Source organism: Odocoileus virginianus, chromosome 28 (genome assembly GCF_023699985.2).
Source record: "Odocoileus virginianus isolate 20LAN1187 ecotype Illinois chromosome 28, Ovbor_1.2, whole genome shotgun sequence".
NCBI lineage: Eukaryota > Metazoa > Chordata > Mammalia > Artiodactyla > Cervidae > Odocoileus > Odocoileus virginianus.
In genome coordinates, this window is record NC_069701.1 from 25886565 (window position 1) to 25905221 (window position 18657).

Sequence of the window (18657 nt, forward strand, 5' to 3'; positions counted from 1 at the left end):
ACACCGTGGTCTGTAGACCAGTTCACGTGGTGACAACTTGCACACAAAGCCGGAGGAGGAGACAGGCAGCCTCTGCTATGATGCCGCCGCCGCCACCCTCCGCCACCCGCGCACATTCACAAACCGGCAGCTATAAAATCCAACCCACAAGGACTCCCTGGTGGTCCAGTGGTTAAGAATCTGCTTTGCAATGCAGGGGACCCAGGCTCGGTCCCTGGTCGAGGAACTAAGATCCCACATGCTGTGGAGCAACTAAGCCTGAGCACTGCAACTACTGGAGCCCACGAGCTCTCGAGACCGAGTGCCATAACTGGAGAGTCTGTGCACCCCAAGAAAAGACCCCACACGACGTAACAAAGATCGAAGGTCCCACGTGCTGCAGCTAAGACCCAATACAGTCAAATAAATAAATCAGTATTTTAAAAATTCAACCCACAAACACTCATCAAGAGCCACAATGCTCCAGACAAAAATACATAACACAGGCTTCCTCCCAATGAGATTACAATCTGGTTGGTTATATCAGGCAGAGGTCCCCAACCTCCAGGATCTAAGGCTTGATGATCTGAGGTGGAGCTGATGGAGCAGAGTAGATGTAATGCCCTTGAATCATCCTGAAACCATCCTCTCCAGCCCTTCGATCCATGGAAAAATTGTCTTCCATGAAACTGGTCTTTCATGCCAAAAACACTGGGGACCACTGATATAGGTAGGATATCACCTGTGAAAAAATTCAAACACAAGCTACAGTTCAACTAAAAAAGTGTCATGAGGCTGAGCTGGAGTTATTTCTACATGAACAACAATAATCGCTGTGTCTTGAGGAGGAAAAGGGAACTGTGCGGGGTGGGGTGGTCATCTCAAAGGGCCTGGGGGACTGCTTACTTGTCTAGGGCTTGCCTTGGTTTGGTGTCGGTACCCATGGCCTCTCTCATCACAAGCCATCCTGCCCAGCGATGGCCCCCTGGGAGCAGGATGCTGGAGGGTCACGTTTGGAAAGCTCTCACCGAAATTCTACTAAACTGCTTTCTGCTTCGGGTCTGCCTGGTGCTGTGTTCAGCATAATCACTCACATCCCAGGCAATAAGGACGCCCGTAAATCACACAAAAATAACAGTTTACCGATCAAGCTCTCTAGCAAAGAGCCCTGACGAGAGGGATAGTAAAGGTTTATTAATCCTGACTAGTGCATGACTCTGGGCCTCTAGGACAAGTAATAAATGTTTAATAGCCCAATAATACCTGTTTCATAATTTTTGAATCTCATTGCTTGCTAACGCTAAGTTTATTAAAGCACTATAAACTTTACATTGTTGTAAAGACATAATTGCTCTTTCATTGCTAATTTCATATGAGTTAATTATATTAGAACTAAGTTTTTTCCCCATCCATATTAAGTATCAATTAGTTCCCTTAAACTATTGATTTGTATTTAATTAACTATGCTATTACATACCAATTAAATTCTTATAAGAGAAATCTGAAACAGCTGTGGTCTGAAATTCAGTTTTAAAAACAATGAATTACATACAAAGCTTACATCCAGTCCTCCTCTTTGAGGAAGTGTTGGCAATCATTGAGATAATTCCAAAAAGCTTTTGCGGTCACCAACCCTTCCTCACTAGCTCCTGCAGGGAGCAAGCCTCCTTCATTCTCATTTTTTCGGTCCTATTTTTTGGCTGTGGGGTATGTGGAATCTTAGTTCCTCAACCAGGGATCGAACCTATGACCCCTGCAATGGAAGCATGGAGTCTAACCACTGGGCTGCCAAGGAAGTCCCCTGAGTAAGGCTCCTTCAGAGCCTTATCTGATAGTAGGTCCCTTGTGCTCTCTGCAACAGCAAGGACCAACCTCGGGGTAGCATTTTGCCCGTCCTTGACTTCCCAACTGCCTCAGCCATGCCATTTACTGCCTGGGATGGCCCTACCACACAGTGGGCAAGGCAGACGGCATATTAGCCAGCTCCTTATCACCAGCTGTGGGTCCATGATGGCTTGCATTGCTGCTGGCCCCAGGTCCCATGTACCTGCAGGAAATCTGGTGCCTATGTGGTCCCCAGTCCTCTGGCTTCTCCAAATCTCTGTTCATCACCCTGCGTCTGTACGTCATGGGCAGGAAAAAGACAGCCCTAGGCATTTACTTTCCTCATCTTACTTCACCCTCACATCAATGTTAAGAAGCTAAACATTACTATTCCTGGCTTTGTGGGTAAAGAATTGGACATTTTAGAGGTGGAAGGAGTCTGCCAGCTGTGAGTGGTGAAGCTTGGGGCACGCCTGGGGACTTCCATACTGGCCTTCCTTCTCCGTGAGAAAGAACTCACCAATTCTGAGTCTTGGCACCCCTGGCTGATTCTCTGAGACCCTCCTTGACTCTTTTCATCCTTCTTATCTTTCTCTCTGAGGCTGGGCTCACCTCCTACCCTAAGTTACTGCCTGGGGTCTTTCTCCCAGTTGGGTAATTCCTTGGAATGCCAACTCAGTCACCAGCTGACTTGGGAGGTGGCCTTCCTCTGGGACACTGGGGCATCACTGCAGCCCCCAAGGTAGGCAGAGTCTGCCACACCCCTCTGCACACTGGTCTTGGGACCGGCTGCCCACTCCTCCCCTGGGGCTGGCTGCAGCTCAGCCTTGCCCCTCACCACTGGCGTGTCATCTCCCTGGACCAGGCTCACTTAATTCACCAGTGCCATTAAAGTGGCCGTGCACTGAACACTTATGATTGATGAGTCCCTGGGCTGAGAACTTGGCATGCGTTATCTTCTATCATAACAATTCTATAAGTGAGTACTGTTATTGTTCCTAATAACACGAAACAGATAATTCAAAATATGAAATATTCACTCGAGAGTCAAACAGCTAGTAAGTGTGGAGGCCAGAAAAACCAATTATAAATGAGGTTTTTGGATTCCTGGAATAATCTCTTTGTGAGAGGTGCCGGGGCTTGGGGGAAGTTTAATAACGCTGGTGGAGGAATTTTGTAGGGAAGTTTTATCACATGTACAAAGTTCCCTCAGCCATCTCCGATTTGAGATGTCTAATCCCACTGGTTAATTGCGCTGCAGGGGAGCATGACACAGAAACTAGATCATGAGGGCCATTCCCAACCCGCACCCCACCCCGCCTCAGCCTGTCATCAGTCCACTTATCCTGAGAGCAATGGGGACTGCTGACAGCCATATGCCTGGAAGGCTTTTAGACTTTTCCTAGGAGAAAGTTGGGAGTTGGTGACTAATGTCTGAATGGGGCCAGATGCTCAACAGCTGTGGCCTGCCCCCAGGGAGCCTGAGCCTGGTGCAGCCAGTCAATCATGGCTGGAGGCCAGGCAGAAAGAGGGCAACCCTCCTGTCTGTTTTCTAGCAGGACCAACAAAGTCCCTATGGACAAAGCTATGGGCAACAGGAGGCCTGCAGGGCCCCCACATCCATGTGCCCCAACCCATCACCTGTCCTCCTCTTAAAGCCCAGCTCTAATGCCAGAAGGCAGGGGCCCAATAGGAGTCTACGAAAGTGATTTGTGGCTTTAATACTCACAGAGATTTAGTAGTCACATTGATCGGGTAGGGCTCTGAGAAGTTAGATAATTTTCCTAAGTCCCCTAACCGGGAGGTGGAGGAGCCAAGGGAGGGAAGGAGGTTCATGAAGAAGGGGACACAGGTCTCCCTGTGTCTGATTCACGTTGATGTAGGGCAGAACCCGGGCTTCCCTGGTGGCCCAGACAGTAAAGAATCTGCCCGCAATGCAGGAGATGCAAGTTTGACCCCTGGGTCAGGAAGATCTCCTGAAGAAGGAAATGGCAAACCACTCCAGTATTCTTGCCTGGAGAATTCCAGGGACAGAGGAGCCTGGTGGGCTACAGTCCATATGGGGTCACAAAGAGTTGGATAGCACTGAGCGACTATCACCTTACTATACGGCAGAAACCAATACAACATTGTAAAGCAATTACTCTCCGATTAAAAATAAATAAATACAAAGAAGAAAATAGAAATCATCGGTGCACACACACACACACACACACACACACACACACAATCCCAGGTCCATCTGACCCCAGGGCCCAGGCTGCACTCTTCTGCTAGGAACGCAGCCTGGATGCTGCACACACAGCCCAGGTGATCTGCAGAGACTGCAGCCAGAGGAAGGGGGCCATGTGTGTCCAGAGGGTGCTGGTGAATTAGGTCAGCACTTCTAGGAGGTCAGGGGGTTCTGAGAAGCCCTCGTGGGAGCTAGGCCCCTGGCAAGTCCAGGCCTGGAAAAGGAAGAGTGGCGGGCAGGGAGGCGGGGTCGGGTGTGGGGGGTAGGGCAGGGAAGTATGGAGGGCTGGGAGTGGGGGAGGGGGAGCAGCGGGAGCCTTGCTGCTGTTGAGTTTTGTGCTTACAAACCCTCCTGTCACCCATTTACAGCCCAAATGAAATCATGAAGGCTGAGGATGAACCAAGAGGGTCCCGTAAGGGCGGCGAACTGGCTTTAAAGAATTTCTCACTGGAATCAAGTGGGAATGGCCAGCCTTTGTCCTCAGGCCCACATGCCGCTGGTCATGGCAGGGGTGGAGCGAGACGTTTGTTCTAACCTGGCATCAGGGAAGAGGGTGGAAAGAAGGGAAAGGTGTCCAGGGAGAGTGGGGAGTATAGGTCTTTCAGGGACCTTGGCTTGGGCTTCCCGGGTGGCTCAGTGGTAAAGAAGCTGCCTGCCAATGCAGGAGACCCGGGTTCGATCCCTGGCTCAGGAAGATCCCCTGGAGTAGGAAATGGCAACCCACTCCAGTATGCTTGCCTGGGAAACCCCATGGACAGGGGAGCCTGGCGGGCTACAGTCCATAGGGTTGCAGAGTTCCAGCACACAGTTCATAGGGTTCCTACAGTTCCTAGGGTTCCAGCACACAAGAATGGGATGGAAGGGAATGGACCAGGCTTCTGCTCCCTCCACTTTCTGGGCAGGAAAGCAGTTCAGGAGGGAGGCCAGGCCAGGACAGTCACAGTGCCTTGTTGACCGTCTGATCACCACGCCATGCCTGGCTGCCAGGGCTGCGCCCACCCAGAAGCACCCAGAAGCTGCACCCTTTCCCTGGGGCAGAGGAGGGACGGGTGTGGGAGAGTGTGTCTTCCTCCAGGCTCTGCCCCTCCATCCACACTTCCCGACCCGGGCCTGCCCACTAGCGCATCGTGGCTTGGGCCGTCTTGGGAGGTGAGGCTGCTGAGCAGCGGAGGCTCAGGGTTGGCCAGACCTCACCCCGTACAGCAGTGCCAAGCTTCCCACCCACCCAGCAAGGCAGGAAAGTGGATGGTGGGGTTCGGAGAGGAGCCAGCGGGGAAGGCAGGAAACCCTGCTGTCCGCCCATTACTGAAATCCTCCTGGAGCCCCCGACACCCCATTACAACTCTGAATCTTATAATTAAATTGAGTCTGCCAGTTACCTCTCAGCACGGCAGCAATTCAAGCTCATTGGAGGCTTTCTTTGTTTACTTTTATTTATTTATTTAGTAATTATTTATCCAACTACATGGAGATGCTAGCCCCGTGTTTCTCTTGCCTTCAAAAAGCACAGATGTAGATAAGAAGAGGGGAGAGGTGAGGAAAGCAGAATGGGGGAGTCCAGGGGCTCAGCTCTTGCTGGGGGGGGTTACCTCTGGGAGAGGATTAGGGTAAATGCCACGGGCTGGTTCTAACCCCCTGTTCTTGTCCAAGGCGCCTTAGGGAAGGTTCACTGTTTCCAGGAAGCTCCATGGAAGCCCTTGAACCTGAGGGTTTTGGACATGGGTCTCAGAATAAGGCTGTGACTGGGCATCAGGACTAACTCATTCACGGCGCTTGGCAGGCTTAGCAACCTGTCAGACACAAGCTCACCGCACCTGAGACCACCCTGAAGAAGGATGCTGAGGACCAGAGAGACACCATGACTTGCCCTCTCTCACCCAGCTGCTGCTGGCAGAGATGAGATTTGAACACAAGGCTTGGGGGTAAAAACCAAGCCTCCCCCCATCTCGCCCGGAGCCCCAGATCCAACTTGGCAGGCCCAGCAACAGAAATCAAAGAGCCTTTCTTCTCTTTAATGATAACCTTTCAGCGGTGAGGGGGTGGAGGAGAGCCTGAGAGCTTTGATTAAGGAATCAACCTCAAACAGATCCAGGGTAGCGATTCCAAACCACCAGCCATCACTTAATAAGAACATGAAAGTTTATTTACCACAAGGCCGGCCCAGCAGGAGGCTGATTGCTAAAAGGCATGCTATGGGGCTGGGTGAGCTCCGCACACATCAATAGCCAAGCCCCAGAGAGGTGACCCCTTTTGGGGCCACGAACCTGACGACTCCACCAGGGCAGGACTCTGATGGTGTGAGAGAGGGAGAGGAAGACAGGGGCTTGCCTATCACGGTGGGTGGGAGGATGGGAAGGAGTTCCAGACTCTAGCTGACACCTAAACAAATCTCCCCTGAAGGGAAAATGGGATTTACTCACCACCTGCTCCCACCAACTTGCTGGTTTGTGGGCTGTTTACTGCTTCCGGGAGCAGGTATGGGTGGTTCCAGGAATGACCTGGACCGCTTCTGCTCTGTTTGGGAGCAACAGGGCCCAGAGGTTTCTGGGCATGTGGGTGGTGGGATCCATGATGCCTCTGACGCCTACTGGAAACCTCAGGGACCTTGTTTCAGGCTCTGGTCAGTCCACAGAGGACAGCAGCAGTGGGAAGGAGTCTGGTGGCCAGTCCTGACTGCAGGAGGATTTATATTGACATCTCTGGTTCTCTGGCTGCAGGACCCAGAGCTGTAACCTGGTCTTAGATACGCAGAGGCCTTTAAGCCCAGGGCCTGGTGAGAAGGAGGTCCTGGCTTATAAACTTTGGACAGGACATCCAGGTCCTCCTCTCCAGGCTCCTGAGACCAAGAGTCAACACAGGAACTTTGCACCATTGACTCACACTGTAGTGTGGCCCTCCCACCGCCACTTGGCTCTTGATCTGAGGGTGCCCCTTCATTGTCTCCTAAGTTTATGAAAGGGAGACCTCCTAGGCTGTGATGACGAGTGGAGGTAAGTAATGCAGAAAGCTGGGAGGTAAGGAGAGGTGTGTGTTCCTATGACCTGTCCAAAGGTGCGCAACCAAGGCTGGGCACATTGTAAGTACCTAACACACGGGAGTTAGAACAATAACATGATGAGCTGTTATAAAGGGAAGAGGTGTGCTATAAGTCAGGACAGGAATGAAATTCTCTTGGACGGAGGTTTGTTTGCCTGAGGGCTCTGGTTCTGTAGTTTGAATCAAGGCTTCCAAACTGCTGTAAAGATAATGCTCATAGCGGCTCACGGGGCCACTGTGCTCAGCTCCTGGGGGAAAGGGCTGGGTGGTGGCGGTCCTGATGGGGGTGTCACCCCTGGCTGGCATGGTAGTGTAGGTCCCAGGCTGGTACTGTGCAGAATCGGAAGAGCTAAAGGTCTGAAGACAGTCGTTGCCAACCTCGCCAGCATGTGCAAGTAGCCACAGTGCAAGCGCAGGGCACATACTAGGTGCTGGGCGGTGGGGAGAAGGTTAAGACAGACTTTCAGAGTCTTAGAAACTAGTCAAGGAGTCAGAACAAATACCCATTATAGATCCAGATAAAGAGCCTCTCATGACATGTCTATTTCAAGCAAGGGATGGCAGGTTCCACTGGGCCCTGCTCAGAACACAGGGAGGGTGGTGCCCAGCCCTGTAAACCCTCATCTAAGGGGTATGTAGACAAAGTGGGGAGCACCCGGAGGATGATGCCTGGCCGGTGAGGGTCTGGAAGACTGCCCACAAGGGGCCCAGCTGAGGATCATGGTTGGGCAGGGAGGAGAAGCCAGACTGACCACAGGACTTTGGGGAGAGGTCGGACGGGGTGCAGATTATAGGGAGGTAGTTGGCAACTCAGAAGAAGGACAAACTTGCCTTCAGGGCAAGTTGCCTCAGCTAGTTCTTCACAATGACTCAGGTGGGACTGAAGCCCAGGGATCCCCCTGGCTTGTCCTGTGGACCTGGGAGGCAGGCGCTTGCAGCCAGTGGAGCGAGGACTTAGCACGGGCTTGGGTATCTTTTCCCAGCACTGTGTTGACTGAAAAAGAAAAAGCACAACTAAAAGCTGAGAATTATGTTTTATTTGGCAGACAAAACTGAGGATTTAAGCCTGGGATGCAACCTCTAAGATAGTTCTGAGAGAGGTAAGGGAGGGACCAGGATATATATAGGAGCTTTTGCGAAAAAAGACCAGGTATTCTGAACATCAAAAGATGATAGTCAATTAAAGAAAACCAGCCATCTCAAGTTAAGGAATTTAGCATTTTTCTGCTAAATTATGGGGTGACACAAGAGTCTGGGCTCATTCCTTTGATATGTACCTCAGCTATCTGGGACCAACATCCTGAGCTCTCATCCCAGTATCCCCCAGGGTGCATGGTCGGGGGTGGCTGCAGTGGCTGACTGACTGATGGTGGGCATCCTGTTCCCGTCCTGAGATCCTCAAGGCTCACCAGAGTGGGAGGCTGCCGCCTGCAACATTGTTTGTTTACCAGTATGGCAGGCAACATTTTTTCGCTGACAACGGTGTTCCGTGATGCCACACAGGCAGCCTCACGCCGGCTATGCTGGAAATATTCGCACCGGAAAAATCGGCAGAAGGGCCGTCAGGGCACCTCTCCCGCCTATTCTCCTTTCTGGGAGCAGGGTTACCAGCTCACCGCCGGCTGAGCCTTCACATTCGAGGAGAGCTCTGTCCACCTTGCTTTCCGCCTCCAGGCCTTTCACAGACGTGACTGAGGGCCTCTACCTGTGGTTTCTGATCCGTTTCCACCGCCTCCCCAGGCTTCGTGCGGTGTTGGCTGATCACTGAGCTGAAGTGGCCGGGGTCCAGCCAGGAGAAGCACATGATGGAGGGTCACGGGAGTCCACGTGTTCACTCCCTTGCCGCTTGGCAGAACAGCCATTCAGCGGTTTCATGAAGGTCAGGACTTGCTTTGAAATCTTCAGGGAGGGCACGCTCACGACTTCTCCACGGGCAGCCTCTGACGACCATAGAAGATCTTTCCCGACTTCTGTGGATGCTTCCTGCTGCATTCCAGCAAATACTCCGAAGATCAGGAAGAGGGATTTCTCTCTACCCTGTTACCACGGTGTCAGCGAGTCGCTGGGTGTGAGATTCAGAAAGTGAGACTCCACAACCCTGGGGACCCCCGGGGCAGTTTGACAAAAACAGTGAAAATGTATTGCCAGGCATGGTGTTAAGCACTCTATATAAATTATCTCTTTTAATTCTTACACCAGTCCTCTGAGGAGGTACCATGGTTATCCTATTGCACAGATGAGGATGCTGGGGCTTGAAGAGGTTAAATATATATGGCCAAGGGTCAGCTCATCTTTCAAGTGGCTGAGCCAGGATTTGAATCTGGGTCTGTCTGACTTCACAGCCTGAGTTCTAGTAAATCCTGCCCCTGCTGCACCCTTACTTCCTATAGCATAATTAGCACTCCCAAGCCCAGATCTCCTGCTCACACCATGAGGGGATGTGTGTGAACGCCAGCAAGGAGGCACAGTTCTCCTGGTTTTGCCTAAGGAGCATTCTGTGTGTGGAGTGGAATGGGTGGAGCCTGCCTATGTTCCACACTGGCTACTTGGAGGGTGCGGAGCCAAGGAGCTCGAGTCCCTTCTCCTGGTTGTGGACAGGAGACAGAGAGGCAGCAGAAGCTGAAAGCTCTGGGCGCTGGCCAATTTCCAGAGGACAGCACCTGCCAGTGGGGGCCTGATGGTCCCTTCTCCTCTGTTCCCAGCCAGAGTTTGGCCCTGCCCGCTGCTAGGGGCCGGCTCTGGGTTGGGCACCAGCGATGCTGTGTCCTGCCGGGAGCTGCCCTGCTTGAGGCAGACACTGGCCCTGTTTTTCCTGGGGAATCTGGCTCTAATTAGCTGGGTGACTTTGGGTGAGTCACCTACTCTTTCTGGGTTTCAGTAAAATGGAGAGTTTGCAAAATAGAGAGTCTGCAAAATAGAGAGTTTGAACGAAGGCAGGGGACTTAACCTGGGCTCTGGGGACCTCAAGGGGTCTCCCCTCAGGGGTTCTTAGACTCCTCTGAATCTGCATGCAAAACTGAGGCTTAGGAACTTCCCTGGTGGTCCAGTGGCTAATAAGACTGCACTTCCAATGCAGGGCCCGGCTTCACTGCCTGGTCAGGGAACTAGATCCCACACGCTGCAACTGAGAGTCTGCACACCACAGCTAAAGATCCCGTGTGCCACAACTAAGACCTGGTGAAGCCAAACAAATAAGTGAATATCAAAACAAAACAACCCCCTCACCCCCAACAAACAACATACCCCTGAGGCATAGGTAGGCATTTTTCTGGGGAGAAAACTGTGGCTTTCATGTATTGTCAAAGAGGCTGGTGCTACTCCCTCTCAAACTAGTAAGTGAAAGTGAAAATTGCTCAGTCGTGTCCGACTCTTTGTGACCCCATGGTCTACACGCTCCATGGAATTCTCCAGGCCAGAATACTAGAGTGGGTAGCCTTTCCCTTCTCCAGGGGATTTTCCCAATCCAGGCAATGAACCCAGGTATCCTGCATTGCAGGCAGATTCTTTACCAGCTGGCGCCACCAGGGAAGCCCAAGAATACTGGTGTGGGTAGCCTGTCCCTTCTCCAGCGGATCTTCCTGACCCAGAAATCGAACTGGGGTCTCTTGCATTGCAGGTGGATTCTTTACCAACTGAGCTATCAGGGAAGCCCGGCCTCTTACCAAAAGGACCCCGAAAATCCCTCTGGATTTAGCAGTTGTTGGGTCTGAAGACCTCTTCCTTGGAGACTGTAGCTTAGAAATGATGCTGACAGGGAGCTGGGGGCCGTGAAGGATTCCTACCACTCTTGACCAGAGCATTTTTTCTAAGTCTTGGAAGCTCTGTGGGCTAGGGAATACTTTCAGTGCCTGCCTCTGGCCCAAAACAAAGGCAGGGAGACCCTCCTGACCGCTTTTCCTGTGCCATCAACTGGGGGCGTTTAGCGCACTTGGTGAGACTTCCCAGGGGACAACTGGGAACCTCCCTTTCCTTGAGGGCTGGGGAGGGACCACAGGGCTCTGGGAACCAGGACTTGAGGCTGGGTGGTGACTCCACAGGTTTAACAGGTTTGCCATTCAGTTCTCACTCTGTTTGCACTAGATTAATCCACTTTTTTTGTGTGTATTTTCTTATGCCTCTGGTCTTGTGTACATATTTGATTTTGTGCATTAGTCAGAAATGTCATCGAATGTTAGAACCAGAAGGGAACTTAGAAATCACCCCCTTCAACCTCGCGTAGAGGAGGAAACCAACACTCAGAGGAGCGGGGGGATCTGCCCAGAGGAGTGGGGGGATCTGCCCAGAGGAGCGGGGGGGATCTGCCCAGAGGAGTGGGAGTGGGGGGATCTGCCCAGAGCCACGGGGGATCTGCCCAGAGGAGCGGGGGGATCTGCCCAGAGGAGCGGGGGGATCTGCCCAGAGGAGCGGGGGCGATCTGCCCAGAGCCGCAGGGGATCTGCCCAGAGGAGCGGGGGAATCAGCCCAGAGCCACGGGGGGATCTGCCCAGAGCCGTGGGGACAGGGCTGCGTCCTTCAGTCCTGGACTGGGGGGGATGCTCTCCCCTGAGTCCCTCCCACTCTTGTTTCCTGACCCACCCTCTGCTCCTCCACAGGACTGGTCGTGAAGACTAGTTCTGATTCAGGCTTTTGGACCTCACTGTTCCTTCCACCAGGGATTCCTGCATTCCCCTCAAACATTCATCCCATCCTGCCCATAGTTCCCTCCCCTACCCCCGAGGAAACTCCCGCTCCATGTGGCCCTCTTCACCCATCCATGCAGCTGGGCACCCCTACCCTGGACACCCCTCTGTCTGGCAACCACAGTAGCTATGAAACCCTGTGAATGCAACTTTGATTTGTTATCTTTTGCGCTGTCCGTGTTGACACTGAGATGGGGACCACCTTTACTGACCTTTTCAAATCTGCTACCTAAGTATAGAGTCTGGCACATAGTAGGCACTCAGTAAACACACGATGAGCGACTTAATAGGCTGGGACAATCTACCCTTATGTCTTGGGGCACAAGGGGAGGTCTCAGATCTGAGATTATCTGATGGTCTGGGAACAGGACTCTGCATTTCTTCCTCCTTCACTGGCCCTTCCTTTTGCAGAAATGTGCCTGAATCAGCCTCTGATGGGGGTCAGCCTTACGTGGTTGTTTCAAGTCATTCAGGTTTTCAACTTTGATTCTGTTTTTCATTCACTCATTCATTTCTTCCATATTTGTTGAGTGTTCATTCCGAGTTGGTTCTGCTTGCTATGGATATTGTGAAGAGATAGACAAAGCTTGCCCTCCTGAGCTTATACTGAGGACACATCACTTAGGGGTACAAAGTGACATATCATTTGGACAGGTCACTCGGCCTCAGCATCACCACCTGCAGAATGCTGTCCATACAGCTGACCTCACCCTGGGAGGGTATGAATCAGGCACCACCCCTGGTCCTGTGTGTGGTCAGGGCCAGTGTGGCCGCTGCTCTGAGGGTAGGTGCACAAGCACATGGGCGCTTGCTACTTTTTTTCTTCTCTTCCTTCATGCTTTGTTTCTGGAGACTTTTTAATCAGTTAAGTTCAGGAGACTTCTGAGCCGCAGGTGAAGCTTTCTGTGCTGGGACGTAAACTGGAGGACAAGGCACTAGGCTTAGTGAGCCGCTCCTTATGCTGGGCACCATGACACACAGCGGTGTCAATTACTCCACCCAGAATTGGTGAGGGCTCTGTTAGTCTCCCATTTCTCAGAGGAGAAAACTAAGGCTCAGGGTGGATAAATGCTGGGTCCCAGTCCCACAGCCGTCAGCCAGCAGCCTAGTGGGCTTAGAAATTGTGACTTCTGCTGGCTGCCACCTGGAAGGGCATGTCCCGTGTCAGGGAGGTCCTGCTGGCTGGAGCAGAGAGTGACCTGAATGTCGCAAAGCCTTCTTTCAATAAAGGGCTTGCGACGCGTTTGTCTCAGCAGCATTTCGTATCGACCCAGAGCATGGCGCGTGGATTAAGTATGCAGTTGGGTGGTCTTTAAAGGATGAACATTTTCTGTAGGATCAATAAGATGAGTGAGTTTGGGTCTAAATTCATCAAAATGTCACCTAAAACAAATTCAGTTGCTAGATTTCTGCACTCAGGTCGATGGCAGGGGGCAGAGGGCAGAATCCAAGGAAGAAGAAGGTCTGGGCCACCTGTTGATCAGTGGGGGTCCAATACCCAGGGTGGGGGATCCTTTCTGGAGACCAACATTCTAGAAACTGGCTGTCCTTCCTCTGTTCCGGACTTCATCCTTCCCTTCAGGGAGAGTAACTGGCCAAGAAACCAAGTGATGACTCCTTGCCTTTGAAATCACTCAGTTGTACCCTCTCAGCATCCCCTCTACAGCATCTCTGAGAAGTAGTCACATGGTAACCCCCTTGGATTCTTCTAGTGACGGGGAGCTCATTACCTCACAGGGCTGTGCTTTTCCTTTTCCCAGGTGGCGCTAGTGGTGAAGAACCTGCCTGACAATGCAGGGGACGCAAGAGACGTGGGGTTCGATCCCTGGGTTGGGAGGACCCTCTGGAGTCGGAACAGTAGTCCTGTCTGGAAAATCCAACAGACAGAGGAGTCTGGTGGGCTACAGTCTATGGGGGCGCAGAGCTGAACATAACAGAGTGACTAAGCACACACACAAAATAATTTTAAAATTCTTTTCTATTTAGCTTAAATATCCTCTACTGCCCTGCAACTATGACTTGGTTGTCCCACAAGGCTACAGAGAATAAGACAAATCCCTCTTCCAACTGACTGCTCAGAAGTTGAGCAGATGGTCTTCTTCTCCAAGAGAAACAACCCATAAGAGTTTGGGGCCTGGGGCGCTGGCAGCCCAGGAAGGCATCCCCCTACCCCAGTCTCGCTGCACATTTAGAACCCTGTTTTCACTCACTGCTTCTTCCTTAGCATCCTGAGAATAAGGAGGGATAGGGGAGAGGTGGAGAGGTGGCCCCCCGGTCTATGTGGCAGGTTTTCATAGTCTCATTTCACCGAAGGCGAAATAGATTGTTGGGGGTTACTCAACCTGCCCAAGATCTCACTGTGAAGTGGCAGGAAGGCTGGAGCCCAAGTCTGTCTGATTCCAAGCCAGGATCCTCCCCTTTATTTGAACCTGGTCTGGCCTTATGGGGTGATCTTGACCAAATCACTGAACCTCTCTGAACATCAGGCTTCTCACCTTTCCAACAGGGGGTGAACACCAGTGACCTCCTTGCTTGGATTGGACCAGGGTCCCCCTCCCACCACTGCCCCCTCCGAGACTAGGCTGTTGCCTGGTTGCCGAGTTTTGCCAGCAGCCCCAGTGGGCGCCTTCACCAGCCTCCCTGAGCCCCAGTTTGTGTTTCTGCATTCCACGTTTTGCCTGTACGAGTTGGTATCAGAACGTGCTCCCCTATGCCACCGGAAGCAATAATCCAGATATGGTTGGAGGGTTTCGTGGAAATCCCTGCAACAGTGGAAGAAAGAGAAACCCTGCAAAGCAAGGATTTTGGCAGATGCAGAAATCCTACCCATTTACCTTTTGAATCCAGCTGCTGGGCAGGGCCGGCTGAGGGGCAGGCAGATACCCTCAGCTCCAGGTCAAGGGGGCGAGGGGGGAGATGGATGCAGGGGGTCCTCCTGCGTCCCCAGTGGACTTAGTATCCCTTCTACACTCAGGTCCATCGAAAGCTGACCGCACGTTGGGCCAGCGCCTCCTGCAGTCACATTCATTTTCCTATTAAGTCTTTGTAACATTGACATAGAGGTAGGACCATCCCTATTCCTGGTCTGAGGCTCAGACAGCTCAAGTAACTTGCCCAAAATCACACAGCGCAGAGAAGAGCTTCTGATTCCTGCCGGGTTAGGGTAGGGTCGGGTGGATACTGCTGTTTATTCTTGGCCATCAGACCCTCCCGTCCTCGGTTGCCCCACACCAGCTACTCCTCATGATGGAAAGTAACCATGCCACATTTGGCCTGCTCCCCTGGTCCTCCGCCTCCCGTGCGCTCTCAGAGGGCGCCTCCTCCATCTGACCAGCGACCTGGTTGCAGACCCTCCTGCTGTCCTCCTCTGGCTGTGGACTCCTGCGGAATCGAGGGGGCGGCGTGGTTACCGGGGACAGTATGCTTCTGCTCTTGGCTTGCCAGCCGCCCCAGGCAATGAGTTATCTTTCTAAAATGAGCTTTTCCATTTCTGAGATTCTGAAACCCCCAGATCTGCCAAAACTGCAGGCCTTCTTCCCAGCACAAGATAGCGAGGATCATGGCCGTGGCCGAGCTGCTCACAGAGCCTCCCTCCGACCATCCCGACTCCAACATCACCAAATCAATTGATAACAGTCTCGCCCAGACCCCCGTCAGCTAGTGCATGACCTAACACAAGGGGCCTCTCTCTCACTCCCGTCTAAGTACTCGCCCACTTAGATATCAAAGCGACACATAAGAAAGCTAGCATAATGCAGATAGGACGTGCTGTGGACTCAGGCGGGCCCAGCTTCAAATCCCAGCCCCACCACTTATTAATTGCACAACCCCCAGCAAGACATTTAACTCCTCCGCTTCCTTCTTTGTAAAATGGAAATAATAATACCACCCACTGGAGGAGCTGCTGTGGGGAGTGACGGAGATCCATCATGGAGCACAGTGCCTGGCCTGCAGCGAAGGCTCCACAAGGGGAGCCTCCTGTGATCTGGGATGGGGGGTTCGGAAACGCCCATCCCCTCTATCTGGGGAGTGACAGCTTGAGGCCCCCAGGGAGGGAGCTGCCTGTGAGCAGCCCGCTGAGGAAGCTGCTGGTGACCGCAGCCTTTCAGAAGGCATTACAGGCCGTTGTTTTAATCAATACTACATTATTTCCTCTGTGGCAACCGTCCCCATGTTTATTATGTGTAAATAGGGTTTTTTCAATGATGTGAATGTGTTAGTTTAACGTAGCTGACATTCAGCCTGTGTAATCTGGTGGCTGCCCCTCAGGACCTCCAGGAAAATGAGATGGTGTATCTGCCACCAAGCCATCCTCGTGAGCGAAATTCGAGAAATACAACTTGGTGGGGGTCAGGGCACTCGCTGCATGCTTGCAGGCGTGGGCTGTGTGCTCGAGTGAGGCAAAGAAATAATACACATGGGTCCTGGGAGCACAGTCCAGCTCCTGGGGAGAGGGTGTTCCTAGCCAGTTGTCCAGGGCCCGGGTGGAGGGGTTCCCACCCCTCTGCTGCCCAGATCTAGACCCGATACAAGACGTCTACGTGGTCTGGCCGACTCCTGCTGATGCTCTTCCTATTGACCCTGGAGCTTGTCAAAGCTCATGTTCCTGGACTCTCAGATGACCCACTTCCTCCTTCTCCATCACATGGCCCACAGGGGCCTGAAAACCCATTTTGTACGTGCTTCTCTGGCTCAGTTCCCATCATGGGTTTGGCCCAGCCTTGCCGGTCAGGCAACAGAGCATGGAAAAGTGGCTCTTCCAAATTTTCCCTGTGGAAATTTGCTCTCCTCTAGTACCACGGTGCTCAGAATAGCAGATGTCAGTACTACCAGCTCCGCTCCTTTTGTCCCACTGGACCGAAGCTGAAGCCAGAGGGGTTTTGTTACAACTGGGGAAGGCCTTCCTCATTGTGACTTAGTTACGGTCGCAGGTTGGATGCCTGCTCCATGCACATCTCACAACCAACAGGCTGGACCCCAGTAATAGTAACTCAACGCATCGGCTATCACATAACTCTGTACTCATCTGCGTGGCTCTTGAAATGAACCTTTACCAAGACAGTATGTGGGGATGTTTATCCACGGGCGCACTTTGATGCCTTATTTTCTCATCAGTGCTTGGAAGCAGAGGCCTGGGTAGGAGACTGCTTGATTTTCCACCTTCATGCCACATGGCAAAGAATGCTCAAGGGAAGGAAGGGGTCTGAGCCCAACCCTTCAAGCTGTCCGTTCACCTGTCTGCAGTGCTTGGCAAACTCTGGGGGTCCATCTAGCTAAACGTCCTTTATAAATGAAACAGGCGCTGTTATCACTCGTCTCTGTCTGCCATGTCTTCAGCCTTCCGCACAAAGCATCACTGGTTGGGCCTTGGCTCCCCCTCCTCTGTCTGCGAGAAGTCAGGGAGGTGTTTTTCTTGGCAAATAAATATGATATCATAAGGCCTGGCGGGATTCCAACCTGAGTAATGGCCGTCTGCCTTCCCAATTCCCTCGGCAGCTTGGAACAGGAACATGATTCTTGACTTCCTCTCTTTAAAAACAAACTCTCTGTTGGAGAGCATCACTCCGCCCCTGGATCCCTCCCCGAGGCAGCCGCCGGGCCATGCTGGGAAGTGAGGGATGAGCTCACGTGACCGTGCATGTCTGGGAAAACACAGCAGGATGTTTGACTGGGAAGAAGCACTGAGGGTCTCGAATCAGAGAGCGCCCTCGTCCATGTGTCCCAGTTTGTGAGGGACCCAGAGCCCAAGTCTGTAAGCATCCCACTGCTAAGCGCTGCCACCTCCCTGGTCTAAATCTTTCTGGAGGACCTGGGCAACGAGGTCACCTGGCTGGGGCTGGAGCCCGGATCAAGTTACCACGCCGTCCTGCCGAGTCCCCCTGGCTGTGCATGAGTTGGGGGGTGTCTGTGGCTTCCATGCTCACACAGGCACTGCCACCTTGAGGTAGGTAATCGTCCTCATACCTTGCTGGTCACTGGATCTTTATATAGCCCTCTGAGCCAGGTAGCAGAAATTGTACCCCCTCCCCTTTGCAAACCTGGCAGTAGAGCTTCAGGGATGTATCCGATGAGTTGTTCAGAGTCACACCACGTATGTAGCAGTAGTGGGAGCTGAACTCGCATCTTTTGGCCTCAAAGCCAGTTTTTATGATGCCACATCAAGCCTCACCACATTTTCTGAGCCCTGAGGACCTTACTACGGCCCCGGCCCCGTCTAGACAGGCAGCGATCATAAGGCAGGGCAGCAGGAGGCTGGGAGCCGGGAGCCGGGCCTGGGTTTCACATCCTTTGGCCATTGACCAGCTGGGGGCTCATTGTGGTCACTCCGTCAGACAAGGAAGACACCCGGCTGAGTTCATGGGGAAGCCCAGTGGTAGATGTGTGGCCGGGGCTCTGAAAGTGTCAGAGGGGGAGAAATCAGTGAGCAAATGCTCAGGGCTGTTGGTCCACCCTGTGAGTGTTCACCGAGTGCCTACTAGGACCAGGCTCAGGGACGAGACAGAGTCGCAGACCTGCAAGAGCTGGTGGTCTGGGGGAGGGACAGCGGACGATTATAACAGAGAGAGATGGCTGCTCCAGTGAGGAGCCTGGTGTCTTGACTGTGTGCAGGACAGTCACCACCGTACGCTGCGGTTCTTGGAGAAGGTTCACAGGGGTCATCACATCTAAGCTGAAACCGAGGGACAAGTGGGAGACGGACGGATAAACCAGGCCTGCAGAGTGTTCCTGACTCAGGAGGTGGCCTGTGCATAGGTCTGGAGGTCAGAAAGAGCACGTCCAGTCTGGACTGGAGCGGAGCTGGAGGGAGTGGTGGGGGTGGGGGTGGAGGCTGAAGGGCCAGCAGACCGCAGCAGGGTGATTGTGCCATCAGGAGCAGTGAGTCCAAAGCCCCAGCCCTTCCCTGGC

The 18657-nt window shown here is 52.7% G+C and overlaps 1 protein-coding gene across 3 annotated transcripts in view; it reads right to left on the reverse strand.

The window, feature by feature from the left end:
- The window catches only part of KIRREL3 (kirre like nephrin family adhesion molecule 3), a 592142-nt gene that overhangs the window by 137057 nt on the left and 436428 nt on the right, over positions 1-18657 (reverse strand). The window lies entirely within an intron of this gene.